This window comes from Ambystoma mexicanum, chromosome 7q (assembly GCF_040938575.1).
Source record: "Ambystoma mexicanum isolate Mex_15411 chromosome 7q, UKY_AmexF1_1, whole genome shotgun sequence".
In the NCBI taxonomy this organism is placed as follows: Eukaryota; Metazoa; Chordata; class Amphibia; order Caudata; family Ambystomatidae; genus Ambystoma; species Ambystoma mexicanum.
This window is the reverse complement of record NC_090941.1, coordinates 910317402-910333372: the sequence shown is the minus strand read 5'-3', so window position 1 is coordinate 910333372 and position 15971 is coordinate 910317402. Positions and strand designations below refer to the sequence as shown.

The 15971-nt window shown below is 41.6% G+C and overlaps 1 protein-coding gene across 6 annotated transcripts in view; it reads right to left on the bottom strand.

The window, feature by feature from the left end:
* Nucleotides 1-15971, bottom strand: part of DLG2 (discs large MAGUK scaffold protein 2) — a 5493568-nt gene that overhangs the window by 1973111 nt on the left and 3504486 nt on the right. The window lies entirely within an intron of this gene.

Here is a 15971-nt window from a genome sequence, read left to right as displayed (position 1 = left end):
CTGTATTAAGCTGCACAAGTGGTATTCTAACCCAGAATCCCGGCTACGAGCCCCCAATTTGTAAGAGGATTCAATTCAACACTACAGCTAAGTCAATGCCTAGTCTGGGATACTGAATGGAAACCCTTATTGATATATCTTTATGTCCAGTTCATGCATTCTGGATGACTACCCCTATATAACACCCCTCTCTCAGAATCCCCCTGACCCCACTGAGCCAAGAAGTAGTTCTGTTTTGCAAGTTAAAAGGTTTATTTGAGAAGTAAAGCAATATATATCTATCACACTTTTTAATAATTAATAATTGAATATCACACTTAATCTGATATGATAAAGATTAACAACGGAGAATCTGGCACTAGCACACTTCTTGATAATCACTAAGGAGTTGACATGAAATGGATAAGGTAGCAACAATACTTTTATGGTTTCAAATGGATGCAATGTGGAATGAAATGCAGTACAGAAAATAACTTGATAGGATTTCAGCAAAAGACAATGTAATCACTTTCTTGGACAATTCACCCCCCCCCCTTTTATGCAATGCAAGGAAAGGGAAGGGAGGCACACAGTTCTCAGAAATGCAATTAAATGTGATTCAGTTCACCCCAGCAACTTAGACTACAGAAGTTGAAAACACAGGCCCAAATGCTTTTAAATGTGCTGGAAATGAAGAAAAAAATATGCTAAAATGCTTTTAATTCCCTCTAGAGGTTCAGGGTGAGTGGTATCTAGTTAATATTAGTCCAGGCTCACTTTAGCAAGGATCTAGGGTGTAACTAGCAGGTTAAACGAATTTTTGGCAACTGAAAGGCAAGCAGCAGCAGATTTTTACACGTGAAGAAATTTGCAAATCGCGGTAAAATGTCAAATCGCGGCTAAATTTGCGAATGCGCCGAGCGCGATTACAGAGGAACTACAAGGACTATCACTATCGTTTTGCGGTCCTGCACAGTTTTGCTATGTACTCACAATATATTTAGAAATATGCCTTGCCACGGATCTGGTCAGGTTTTGGACTGCACTCCGGTTCAGCTCTCTCTGGTTTTGGATACTGCTCTGCTTTCTCTGGGTCTTTCTGCACAGCTTTCTCTGGAGATTGATGGAGGTAAAGTATGGATTTTCCCGGCAGAGCTTCCAGCTGCAAATGGATTTGAAGGTCCCTATCTGTCCTGTCTCTCTGCTTTTATGTGTTTTTAAAATGGGTGTGTGTGAGCAGCATCACTAGCCAGCCCCTCTCCACTTATCATTGGCCAAGCTTTCATTTCTCCCCTGATTGGGGGAGCTAAGTTGTGTCAGAGTGATGTCATTTTACAGCCTGCACAAAGTCCACTCCTCCTGTCAATTTACACACAAATCTAGATTTGAACCAAATACATATTTGCAGAGGTACATATTGTTTTAAAATCATATGCACCCATCATGCATTACAGGAGGTATACCCTGTTCAAACTCTGCTCTTCCTGGGAGCTTGCATTCAGAAATGGCAATATTTTGCACTTTTTAACTGGTTTGCAATACCGGACATTACCCCAAATTTACACACATGTGCGCAAGGAGTATGGACATTAATTGATGAAGTGTCAGATTTTTCACATGCACACATTTTGAGTAATATCCTCTTTTCCGCTAAAACCCCCCTGAACATGCCACCGGTTCTAAAAACCTCTTAAAATGTGGGCAGAAAAATCACAAGAATTATGGTGTCATTTAAATAATTTTCACAAGTCCGTACTACGAGTTATTCATCTTTTTAGAGTTATGTTCTGGCCCCAAAGGGGTGTGGTTTTCCCCCAGCACAAGGTTGAATTTCTGGTTTTTCCAGTTCTGCCAAGCCAGCTTGCTCTCACAGGCAGTGCTCCTCCCCTTTGCTTCAGGAGGAAGCTACTTTTACAGCCCCCGTAATAAAACCTTTGCCTGAGTCAGGACAGGGCTTTGTTCAGAGCTCCTGTATTCTGTGGGGCTCCCCTTAATTCAATTATCAGAGAGAGGGCATATCCTTAGTGTGGCCAGCAAAAGGCAGATAGGCCTGGGAACACAGCTGTGACTCAAGTTTCACTCCTGATAGGGGTGGCTGGTGGGCAGAATTCAGTTCCTTAAGCCAGGTTTCAGATAAAATGTCACTTTTTGTTCCCCAGTTTAAGTCAAGACAATTTTTTACATATGCAGCTAGAATGCTGATTCTAAGTTCAAAACTATGACATTTAAACAATTGCAACCTATGTGACACTCAAAGTAGGTCACTCATTTCTTTTAAACATTTAGATTTGTAGTGTCTTTCAGTCCAAATTTACTTAAACTGCTGAAATCCACAGCTCAGCCAGTCTTGTTATAAACCTTCAAGTCACTTCAGAATATAACTTTACATTGGATCCACCTCTTAAAATGTCTTTCTTTGGCATGTTTTGGGTTCATTTATTCAGTTTTCTACAAAAAAGTAAAATCTGGTGGTTTTAAAACGCCGGCTTTCTGATAGTGGTGAGTACTGGTACTGCACCCCTTTTTGGGATTTAAGAAAATGAATTCTCCACAGTTATGGGTTTGCTTTTGGCAATCAGCATTGCCATTCCCAATGGTTTCAGACTACTGTGTGGGTAGTCCAATGGTGGTTTTAGGCAGTGTCCTTCTGTGCCCATAACATCGGCAAAAATGGGTGGCAGCCTATTCTTCATGCACTTCCCTGGGCATTTTCTGGGAAGCTCTGGCCATCATGATGTTTTCATGTCAGTACTGCACAGTTTTGAGGTAGGGCTCGGATGCATGGGTAAATACATCCCACACAGCGTATCATCTCCACCCACCACCCATCGACCCAACAGGCGTAACAGGCATGCACTTCTGGCGTGCACTTCAGAAGGGCGTTCTGGGAACTTTCTCACACCTTTCCCCCGGGATCAAAGGCCAGGGGCCCGCAGTCTCCTATAGAGGGACAAGCCAAGGATGTGAGGTAGATTACACAGAGACTCCAATGATGCTTGCAACGGTGCACTCACCGATCTTAACATGTGAGGTAGATTACACAGAGACTCCAATGATGCTTGCAACGGTGCACTTACCGCTCTTAACAATGCGGGAAACAAAAATATATGGCAAGAAGTGGACAAAGTTGCGTTCTCGGGCACCAGAAAAGCAGAGACTACCAAGCGCAAGCGGGGTGGGGGAAACCTTTCAGCCGCCTCCGAGCTCCACGCGAACCGCGAACAGCCAACAGTACTTGCAGGTACTTGGCTGGTGCGCGGCGCGGAAGCGCAAGGAGGCAGGATTTTATGGAGGCTTCCTGAGCGTCACGCAGCACAGGGGGGCGGAGCCTCCTATGCAGAGGAGACCTGAGGGGGGGAGAGCACAACAAAGCAGGGGATTAGACACTCCTCAAAGACGGATGTTAAATAAAAACAACAGAAGAGTAAGAGGGGAGGAGTTCCCTTCCCTGGGAACAGTTCGAAAAAAAAAAAAAAGAGTCACCTCCTTTCCACGAGCAGGGGCTAGGCAAGCTGTGTAACAAAAAAAGACGTCCTCCAGCCTTCAAGAAATCTGAGCCGTACAAACGGCAACAGGACAGAGGAGCACGGTACAGCACAGAGCAGAGGCAGCGCTGTGTCAATAGTCCGGCGGGCAGAGCAGTCCAGTCCACAGCCAACAGTACTTGCAGGTACTTGGTACATGTCTTTATAACGAAACATTTTATAAACAGTGCACTTATACAACGAAATAAATAACACATTTATTATTTTCTGGGGGGTTCCCCGCCAAACCCGTTTCCCACCTCTAAAAACCCACCCAACCGTTTCCCCATAAGATGTAACCCTTTACCCCACCTCCATATGCATTCGCATAAAAGTTTTTGTTGTAAAATATTCGATATAAGTTCATTCTTCATAAACTTTTCGATACAAAGACTGCATACCATGTACAACAAGCAGCCATTCCATCTATCATGTAACTCGCTTTGCAGTCGCCGAATGGGCACTATCTGATAAAACCTGCATTATCGCCTCACACACTAGCAGTATGCTGTCTGGAGGTGATAATGATGTCTCCTCATATCCTGCTGCTCTCGACATGACTTATCCCTGTAACGATAATTAGGGGAATGTATATGTTTGCAAACTGGGAAAATAACTATTGCATGTATTCATCATCTTTCGAGTAAGGTGTGACACAGTGATAGGCATAACCAAAGGTTTACAAGGTTTACACAATAGGGTGAAGCAGTCCAGACATGTACAAACTCTGAAAACAAAGAGAAATAAAGCCGCTCAGCAGGTAATTGAACCTTGATGTAATACTGGAGTATCAATAATCGAATAAACAAAAGAAATACATTGATTCTCTGTCTATTCAAGGAAAGACTTTAGTATGGGAACACTGATGACATTACAAATGCCATCACTGGTGACAACCCTAATTGCATTGTATATAACTGATTACATCAATAATGGAATTAGAAGTAACATCATTTATAAGTTAGCTCATGAAAACTTTGATTACCTTAATATCAATTTAGGCCATGTAATTGGCCGTGGAAAATGCTGGGAGGTACTGGCCAGCACCAAAGGCTATAGCTAGTGGTCGGTTAGTGTTCAAAAATACCAATGTGCATGGTTAAAAGCCATGCCTAGTAGCCTGTCACTTTTTAAAACATAGAGTGGGCAACGTTTAAAGCTGTAGTCAGTGGCAATGGCTAAAGGCCATAGCTAGTGTCCATTAATATGTCAGAATATACAGTCTGCACATGAAAAGCCTGTGTCCAATGGATAGTATTGTGTTGAACACCATGGCTAGCAGCTGGTTAGTGTATATAATATACAGTGGACACGGTTGAAGGCCATAGCTAGTGGCTCATTAGTGTTGTGTAATACAAAGGGGGCACAGCTGAAGGCCATTGATTATTGCATTTTATTAGTCAAAAATGTACAGTGGACGTGGCCTAAAGATGTACAAACTGATCAAGGTCAAAGGCCATGGCTAGTGGCCCATTTATATGTTACAATATATAGTGGGCACAGTCAATGATTGTGGCCACTGGCCAGTATTGTGCTAAAGTCATTGGCTAGTGCCTGACCAGTGCATATAATATACAGTTGATACTGTTGAAAGCTGCATCCACTGGTAAAGGCCAAAATCTATGGTTGGTAGCTAGTTAGTGTTTTTAAATATTCAGTGCACATGGGTCAAAGTTGTGATCACTGTCCATAACTGAAGGCCATGACTAGTACCCATTCATGTGTTAAAATATATTTGGCCATGCACATTGACCATGGCTGAAGGCCATGCTTAATGCCAGTTACAGTTTTAATGTAATTAGTGATGTCCCCAGTGATGTGATCTGTGATGTCATCATTGTGGTCATAGTCTGCGCAACAGGTGGTGCCAAGTTAAGGTGTCTTTAGCTGAATTTCCAGGGGTTTGTTGCATTAAAATTGTTGTTGCTAAGCTGCAGCCAGTTTAGCGCCATCCAGCTACTAACCTTACGTAGGTAGTGCTTGACTCTGATGGAAGTCTCCTCTACGTTGACTATTTGACATACACCTGTGTGTCGTCTGCATAGGACTGGAAGTTTACTGCATGTTTCCTCAAAATATCCAACAAAGGATGAAGGTATACATTAAATTAAATAGATGGGGAGATAGGACACCTGTGGCTCGCCACAAGTCTAGGCCAAAGGTCTGACACTCAGCCTCCCAGTTTAACCTGCTGCTGTCGTCCTGATACAAATGATTCAAGCCATGTAACGGCTTGTGCCGATACCTTTACAATTGTACTGAGGTGGTTAAATTAAGATACAGGGATCCACCATAAAGAAAGCGGCTGAAAGGTCCAGCATGACCAAAATGAATGAATCCCCCGGGTCCCACCCTTTAAAAGGTCATCTGATACTGACAATAGGCGGTCTCTGTGGCAAAAACTTGATTGTAGAGGGTCTAACAACCATTCCTTTTCCTCATATTCCTGTTACTGTGATGTAACAACCTTCTCTAGCACGTTTCCAGGCCATGCGAGTCCTACTACTGGCAGGTCATTTTGGAAGCTCTCTGATCAAATTGGATTTCTTCAAGAGTGGTGTGACCATGGATTTTTTCAACTTTAAGGGTGCTGAACAAGAGGAAAGTGATTTATTCACAAACTGTGTCATTAATGTTGAAATTTGAACATCTAGGCATTTTGCCACCCACGCTGGAAGGGGTAAAAGAGTGCCATTTGTTTGCTTCAGCCCTCCCACCATCAACTGACTGGTCTCCTCAGAAACCAATGACAATTCCAACAGGGGGTGCATGATCGACATTACTCACCTCCCCCATGATGAAAGCATGATGGAGGCACTTCTTATCACGAGTTATCTTCATTAGCATACTTACTTTACTTAAACAAAATATACTAAAAACATTATCCAGTACCAAAGAAGAGTCAGAGGGAAGAGAGACACAGGGAAGATGACAAAAATTTGAAACAATGGAGAACAGTTCCCTTGACTGATTGTTCGCCCCCAGGAATATTTTAGAGCAGGTTTAACATTGGTGCCCGTTTTCTCCATTTCTGTTCAAGAGCTCCCAACTGTTTACGTAAGGAAATGAAACTCTGGGAATACCAGGGTTTTGTTGGTTTAATATGCCTGCTAGATTTAAAGGGGGCCACACCCATGCAAATATGTCCCATAGCCTACGCTCCCAGAAAGGATGTGTTGTAGTTCACTGATGGATCAATGTGATCCAATGCTCTTTTCAGATCAACTCTAGAGAGTTTATCTAGATCTTTCGTACTGCAATGGGTGAGAGAGGGAGAGGCCACAGTAGAGGATTTCCCTATGTTATGTTGGCTAAATAGAAACATCCTCGGAGTATGATCGGACCATGAACTAGGCGTGTATTCACCAAGGGGGTACTTAAATGCCTTGATAGAAGAAGGTACAGACAATGTCCCAGAATGTGCGACTGGGATATCCGTAGTGGATTCAGTTCATGGTTCCCCAACATGTCCCAAAGCTCCCTAGAGTTGGGAGCGGATCGATCATCTAGCCAAATATTAAAATCCCCAAGGCAAGTAGAAAGCAGACCTTAGGACAACACTGAACTATGCACAGTGTTATTTAAAGAATACCAAAGAGTGTGTGCTATCCCCTCACCTCCCACGTAAGAGAAGCAGCGTTATCTGTGTTTCAGTGCAATGCACATACAATTGCTGCAATTGCACTACATTAGCTCGAAGTTAGGTGCCACTCCATGACCCTTATCATGCTGAATGACATGAAACCTCCCTCAAATCAAGAGGAAGTGTTTGAACCAGTGCCTTGAAGAACTAGGTCTAGGCAGAGGAGCAGCTTTGAACAGCCACAGACTGATATCTGGATCACAGTTTTCAGGTGGTCGGTCATGCTGACTCGAAGTCTGCCACAAGAGCTTGAAAGCCAGCGCAGATAACAAATATGTTTGCTCACCTGAGCACTGTCACGCTGCACATTTTTTAATGTTTCATGGCGGGGAGCCAGTGCAAGTGTGGTGGCAACTGGTAAAGGAACATACCACGGTTGCCCTATCTATCTCCAATGTTTAGTAATTTGGTCATAGAAATCCTGGCAGTAACACTGTTGTAAAACCCTAATTTCCATGGATTCAAAATTGTCTGTACGCAATATAAGACTTTGGTATTTGACTATGATAACAGTATGTTGTTCCAGAAAACTGATTTATTTGTCTCCTACCCAACATAATATAAATGTTTATTATCTCAGTAGTTTCTTTGGATAAAGAACAAATTACTTTATGTTAAAAGCAACACCATTAACACCTACAATGCACCAAGGAATGTTCTTAGTTTACAGCTTGGATATCCAACAATGTTTCATAAATGAATGTGACCGAGTGAGGGGATTAACTCTGTCAGTCGGTAACAGCCCCCCGCCACCTCCAGCATGGGGTAAGAGGCTTACTGGATGAATACCAAAGCATGTCCTACCCCACAGGTAGGGTATAGGGATTGCCTCCCCATCCCCATATTTATCCTGAATGTCTTAACCCATAGCCCTTTCATCCGGCCAATGCTTGACACATTTCGTTCTGGAACGAGTTCTCCTTGTTTCTTTTAAGAACTACCCAGACCAAAATGCATTGCCAGAGCAAACAAGTTCATTGGGCCGCTGAAGAAAACCAACCCCTTCCTGACAGACTCTAACACTCGGGTGCCAATCAAGAGACAGACCAGCACTCACTGTGCCTTGGAACCAACTAAGTACCAATTCAGATTCAAGCAGAACCATCAACGTGACTGTTGATTTACCTGCAGAGAAAAAGGTGACAGGTGTAAAAGGTTTTTTTTGTGCCTTTTCATTGGAGCGCTCCAACCCCGGGGGAAAAGACTGGCACATATTGAGCCCCTGAGTAAGGCGGATGGCATTGCCAATGGAGAGGGGGAGAGAAAACATAGGAAGATCTAGGTATGAAAAGCCTCTGGAATCTTCAGAATATGTAGGGTATTCTGGTGAGGTCAGGAGGTATCCAGGTGTACTGAGAGACTTAAAGGAGGCCATTGGGTGGAGCACAGCGTTGAGAAGGCTGTGGAGTGAAGATGATGTATTGTGTATGAAAGAGAGTGGTACCAAGTGGAAGCATGCAACTGTGATTGTAAGAGTTTTTGTGGGAGTGTAGGTGTATAGTAGGAGTGTGAATGGAGGACAAGAGTATGCCAGTAGCAGGAAAGGGAAAGAGCGTGAGGGATTGAACGAAGTAGCAAACGTTTCTCATTTGAGAACGGAAGGGTTGAGAGTAAGAGGGGGCAGTAGGAGTGAGAAAGTACTAGAGGTAGGGATGAGAGAAGATCAGAGGTACAAAGGAGGCAGTGGGTGGAGGAGAAAGAAAGAGAGAGGACAAGAGGAAGAGAGGGAGTAGGAGCGGAGAAGAGGAAGAAGGGAGAACAGGTGGGAAGATTGGAGGCAGAAGGAGGTGAGAGGAAAAAGGTGGGGAGAGCAAGAAGGGAGAAAAATACAAGAGTGTCTAGAGGGGAAAAAACAGATCAGGTTGAGGCATGAATGGGAGAGTGTCGGAGGAAATGCAGAAACTTTCCCTCTGGAAAGGGCATCAATTGGGAAGAGGTAGTGTTTGGTTTCCCTTAGGAAGAACCGGAGGAAGTCAGGTAGAAAATGCCTCAGGATTTAGGCTGTCCCACAGTAGAGAGGTTAGTCTAGATAGCAGGGGTTACAGATCTTTAGTGCTCAAGTTGACCTCGGTTTTCAGAGAAGCCTGGTATAGTTTGGAGAGAGCCCTGGGGAGACCGGGGATAGCTACAAAAAAAACGTTTAGTCATAGTACCCAGCAACTAATACCACTGTCCGATACCCACCCACAAATCCTGAGTATGAAACTCTTAAACCATATCTTGGAGCTGGGAGTTTCATAAGACCATCTGTGAAATTACATGGGTATATTTCCAAAAATATTAAAGAAAACTATTTAATTTAATGTCCACCAACTAATTCTGTGAAGTAAGACATTAACAAATAAACTACATCAGACTTAGGTTTGTGGGCAGTGAAAGTCATTATCAGTGGAACACTGTTAAGAGGGGTGTGAACCCTAATATAGGTGTGAATGTGATAGCAGGGGCAACCCAAACAGCAAAAGTATAAAGACTCCAAAATAGAAGAATCTCCAATTAAAATTAAATATATGCATACTTTAAATAAATAAATATTCAATTTACTGTCTAGAAAAACACATACTTGTGGAGATGACACAGAAAATTCAGAACATATATGTGAAAGCACTCTGTGTACAGAAGCAATGGTGAATAGGCAAGTCATTGTAAGAGTGTCACTTGTAAAAGGATATGTCTTTGAAAAAGGTGCAAAAGGGTGGCTAATCGGTCACTATGGACTAAAAAGTGGACCGGGCATCTAGGCCACTTAAAAATAATTTGATCTTTTCTTGAGTGGTTCAGTAGCATTGAACTGAGCTCCTCAACATTATTCTTACAAGTGAAACTGGATTTGAGTGCCGTGAGTCATGTTGCTTCAAGCAGGAAGTCAGTGTTGAAGGGAAACTTTGTGTAATTGAAGCAATGATTGAATGTTGCAGTTCAAAGTTTATGCCAGGCTCGGTTCAACAGTCGAGTTGATTCAAGATGATGGGTCATATGGGTGAGTAATTTCGAAAATGGGTACTCCCTGTTTGTTTTGATAACAAGGGGTTGACACTATCAAATGGGAGACTTACATATCGAAGAAAAGCAAAGATAGGTCAACTACCCCTTCCTTTTGTCTCTTAATCACATCAGGTAAGTCTCAAGACAATCTAGTCAACTCTCAGATTGATATGGGCCGCACATTATTGCAGTTGATATAACATATTCTTTTATTCCAATATATCCTCTGCACAACTTAAAAAGGGACTATAAAAAAGTCTTACACAAAAAACTTGAAAAAACTAAAAAAAACTGTGTTAACCACTTACAATCTAGTTGGTGTAGTTACACCATGTCAAACACATCAAATAAACAAAGTATTTTTGTAGTATGTTTAAGAAAGGGAAAGAACAGTATCAAATCCTGTTGTAAAGTGCTGATTATACACCAATGCAAGGATCCAAGATCCTTATCACTTCTGCATTTGTTAATGTGACAATATGTCTACAGAGGCTGCTTTTTCATTGTTTGTGTTTACCATATTACTGTAACCTCTTGATATTCCTCTATAACATGCATACAAGGTATATATAGTGTTGTACATTCAACAACAAAAAAACCTTTGTTTGTTGGTATAAATAGAGACATGGGAAAAAAGATATTCGCAATTTCCTAATATTGAGTCGAGATATGTTTCGGTCATATGAACTCATACATATCACTCTCTCGGTGATGTTGGTTTCGTTGGTATAGGCCTTTCTCAGGGCAGAACAGCAAGTTGTTTGAAAAAGTGTAATTTATACTTTCCCAGGTTCAATAATTCTTGTATTACGATCTAAAACATTTAAAAGAGAAAACATCTTTTTAGAGGATTTGCTAAAAAAAAGGACTGCTTTACAGTTCTTATCTTTAAATTGTGTAAAAATAAATTAAATGTTTTAGATCATAATACAAGAAATAGTGAACCTGGGAAAGTATAAATTATGCGTTCATATGGCCGAAACACATGTCGACTTAATATTAGGAAATTGCAAATATCTTTTTTCCTATGTCTCTACTTATACCAACAAACATAACGTCTTTTGTTGAATGTACAACACTATATATACCGTGTATTCATGTTATAGAGGACTATCAAGAGGTTACAGATATATGGTAAACACAAACAAGAAATTCAGGGTGGCGTCTAGGTAAAAGCCTAGGGTCTTCACTTCCTTTGCTATTTTTATGTTGTTGCAATCAATAGTGAAGTTGGCATAATCTGGGCTAAGTTTGGATATGTAGGTCGGGGTGCCTAAAATAATCAGCTCAGTTTTGTCATCGTTCAGGCACAGTCCATGGGTGGCCATCCATGCCTGAACGATGCTGTAAATTCTATTTACCAAACCCAAATCCACAGCGTCATCTCCTGAAAGCAGAAGGAGGATTTGGGTATCATCTGCAGAGTTTGTGTAGGCGATACCCAAATGGTCCATTTTGTCAAAGAGGGGCTTAGTGAATACATTGTAGAGAGTAGGTGACACACAGGATCCCTGTGGTATACCACAGGTTATAGGGATCGGGTCTGCTGAGGCCGATAGAGAGAAGACTCTCATGGTCCGGTTGCTCAGAAAAGACTCGCTCCAGGTTATAGCCTCCATAGAGAAGTGAGCTGCGGAGTCTAGGTGGCTGCATAAGACTTTGTGGTCAACCAAGTCGAATGCAGCCGAGAGGTCTAGAAGGAGGAGTAAGGCTGATTGGCCTTTGTCTCTGTGATCTTTGAATTTGTTCTGCGCCACTGGAGAGCATGTTCTGCAGTTGGCAGGAGAGTGATGCCATATAGCACATCTGAGTACTCTTCTTTTGGCATGGAGCTTTATGAAAGGATGCTCTGATTAGAATACTCCCTTTTTTAGAGATAGAATGACCTACATCATTTTATTATTACATACAAATAAAAAAAAGCCAGGGGTACCATGCTCTCTTCATGTGACAATCTGTCACACTTTCCTTTTCTTTGTGTCTTTTCTGTTACCTCTCTTTCTTTTTTGGTTTCTTTTCATTTGTATCTCACTTTCATCTCTTAATCCAATTTGTCTACTTGCTCTACAATCTTTATATTCACTTCTTTCTGCCTATCTGTTCTCCCTTTCTTCTGTTACCGTTCTCTATTCTCTGGCCACTTCCCCTCCTCCATTTGAACCTATCCACATGCTCTCTCTCTTTCAATCTCTCTTACTCCCACACTCATTTTCCTTGCCATATGCTGCCCTACTCATGTTTTCTTCTGCCATTTCACCATTCCCTCTTTCTGTCCCGATCCCTTTCCCTCCTTCACATGATACCTCACTCCATTTGTCTCTGCTGTGGGAGCTCTGATCCAGTTGTTATCCAGAAGAATCTTGTGTTAATCCCGGAATGCCCACTTGATCACATTTCTGTTGTGCTGACTAAATTGTAAACCTCTATAGCTTCCTTTCTAGAGACCTAACTTTTTTATGAGTACATAAAATGTACATAAAAAATCTATATAAATTGTATATATATTAACTTTATCAATAGTTAAAGTTCCATAAACGGATTGAAACGGTTTGGTCTATTGAAAATACGGATGATGTCAAATTATTTAATAAGCCAACAAATCTCTCTATATATATAAATAAATGAGAAATGTGTAGATATGTGTGCGTTCTGGGATTTTTTTGTATGTGGTCTTGTGAAGGATTCCAATCGAGTGTCACACACCGGACCAGGACCTTCACTCTTAGCCTTAGACGTAGTGTGCAATTAGAATGCTTTTAATTTATTTTCTACAAATTCGAATTGAGCCGATACCCAACCCATCTCACACCATCTTTACAAATACCCTGGGTCACAATGGACCATGGACCAGGCCGGTGGGTGGTAACACAATATTTATTTATTTAAGTTCAAAGAAAATCACACCATTTTTATATTGGGCAGCAATCACCAATGGGGTGATAATTACAATGAAAACCCATGAAATACACTGGGGTGATCTTCTACAAGAACATATGGAAAGCACAAGGGAATAGGAGCACTTTTTTCAACTGGGATAGATGGCACCTGAGTTAAGGTTTCCCCCTGCAGTGTTCCCTCAACCCACAATTTATCGAATTCTGAGTGGAGAGAAGGAAGCAGCAAGGGGTCAGGGATATTAGGCAGCAAACAAAATCAAAATCCCTCACAAAATAAGAGGCAAAACCCTTTGCAATGGCATAAATGACACTGGGATTTTGAGAAATAATTAATTGTATGTTTGTTTAAATAATGATATGCATATGTTTTATCACAGTATCAGGGATGCAATATCACTAGAAACTAGAAGGTAACGTATCACAACGGGCATACAGTTCAAAAAGCAACTTGAAATGAAAACACAATGCAGCCAAATTCACACATTGAAAAGTTGCAATTTTCTCTTTTTCAGTTATAAATGTCAAAAACGGGTTTTAAGAAAAACGGGTGAAATACACAGAATCAGAATGTGGTTTTAGGCTGGGTGATAGATGCACATCATAAGGACACTATAGAAGTGAAAGAGTGACTATGAGCTGAATAATTGGATGAGATTTTCCAGGTGGAATGAGGTTCAGTTTAGGTAAAATAAAGCAGTTAAGAAGAGAACATCGGTTTTAAAAAGGAAAGGCAAGTTTTACTTAAACTAAAGCTAAATTATCTAGACTATATGGTAATGGATTTATGATCTATGCAAGACAGAGATAAATTGAAAAGTGGCACTAACGCTTGGAGATTAATGACAAGATGCACAGCGAATTCTAACAGTTTTAATAAGGAATCAGGGTATGGATAAGAATACTTACAAAGTGGAACAAAGACAAAGTATCAAGATGGGGTAGACTATATGTTGCTATGGGATGGGGAAATACTCACAATCCGCACTTGAGTTTGGGGATATGGACAGTCAACCGGTTCTGGGCTCAAAAGCTCTGGTCACAGGATAGCTGCGGACACTCGTAACAGCAAGCAGCTGGGGAAGTCTGGTCACTGGATGGCAAGGGTACAGCCGGCAGGCAGGTAGTGAGCAAACGGCCGATCTGGTCAAAGGATGCTCCCTAAGGTTACCACAGATTTTCCCCTTTGCTATTGGGATTTTTGTGGGGTTTTCTGGATAATTGGCCCTGCTTGGATAGGGTCAGTCATGCTTTGGCCTAGCAGTAGAGTCTGGAATCTTGCAAAGGTGGATCTGGGATGTCTGGAAACACAGGCGCTGGAAATTCAGGAGAGAGTGTCCTGTCCGTGTGAGCTCCCACCCTTTACATAAAAGCGGGTGACATCGGGTTTATTGATGAGCAGAACTGAGCTAGACCTGCCCCCAAGAAAGGATAGGTCAGTCAATGCTGGTTGCCTCTTCTTGGAGGGGACTCAGTTTATGGGGTTGTGTTTTGTGAGGTGCAAAGCCTTCCCACAGTCCTTTTTGCCAAAAATCAATCTTAACTAAATTACACATTTGTACAGTTGTGGCACTTTAACAAGATACATAGGCAGATTACATATTTCACTCAGAGCATGGCAGTCCAATTCTCACGTTTGTGTGACTTTGTTTTGTCCGTCTATTAATTTTTCATCCTTTTCAGTGAGAAATGTCATACCTAAAATTCTATAACTTTATCATAAGGCATGTTAATGTTGACTTTCAAAGTGGCACCATATACACTTTCCTCAGAATATCCAATTCTCTGCCATTTCTGTCCCTTATATGCCACTGAAGGCTACCACACCTTGTTTAAAATCCACAAAAATTACATTTATGCTGTTCACTTTTTACATTCCTTCAAAGTCCTGTTGCAGAGATAAAAGTCTTAAACGTTTATTAATAAAATAGTCTTTTCAGCCAAATAGGGCAGTCCTTTGTTCTTCAACTAGGCCCATTTTTTTCCAAGCTACCACCAAATTCCAGTTCAGCCCAGGCTGGTCATGGGGTTTCCCAGTTTGATTGAAGGTTATTGTCACTTCCCCAATTAACATATAGGTGTCCCAGAATCTATTGTCTCAAGCTGAAGCCCAGACAAAAGTCTGACGAGCGTGTGATATTTCTCTCTCTTGGTCCATTCAAAGTTTTCAAGGGCGGCTGTTAACACATATGTGTCCCAGATCGTCCTTGTGGCTTCTCTTGGGGGTAGGTCACTGCTGTTATCAGCACCCAAATGTCCCTTGGGCCATGGCAGAAACCAGTTTGGGCTGATTTCCCAGTAGAGCCAAACATGTTTATTTATTTATTTTATTTTATTTTGTTTTGAATCAGCAGCAAGCCTGTTGAAATAAAACATCCCATATATATTTCCCAGCAAACCCCCCTTTACATTGCTAGGCCAAGACAGAGCCTTATTTCAACATTACACTTTTAAAACAGGCATTTATTCTTATTTGCAAAAGTGCATTTTAATGGTGAAGTCTGCTGGGCTGACCATTTCAAAAGGGTTTCTCTTCCTTCTGACTTCCCAACATTGTTTTGCAGCCCTAGTCAGTTTCACTTATACAGCAATCTGTTTAAGACACAGGTCAACTGAAATTGACATATGCCCTTAGAGCTAGGGTTTCTTTTGAAGCAGTGATTTTTGACATTTTGTAGCCCAAATGTTAAGGGTTTTCCCGTGCAGTTGAAAGTAAAGCTTCTGCTGATTTCCCAGTCTTGATCTGACACTGCCTGCCATTCAGGATTAACTATCTCTAATGCTGGAGCACAATCTGAATATGGATGGGCATGGCAGGGCCTCACTGATAAAAGAGGAGTAATGTAGAACAGATGAAAAGGGCATCAAAGAGCCAACATTTTAAATGCCAATTATTTCCTTTTTCAAGGGGAAATGTTGCGCTAGCAGCAAAGCAGTGCTGCCTTT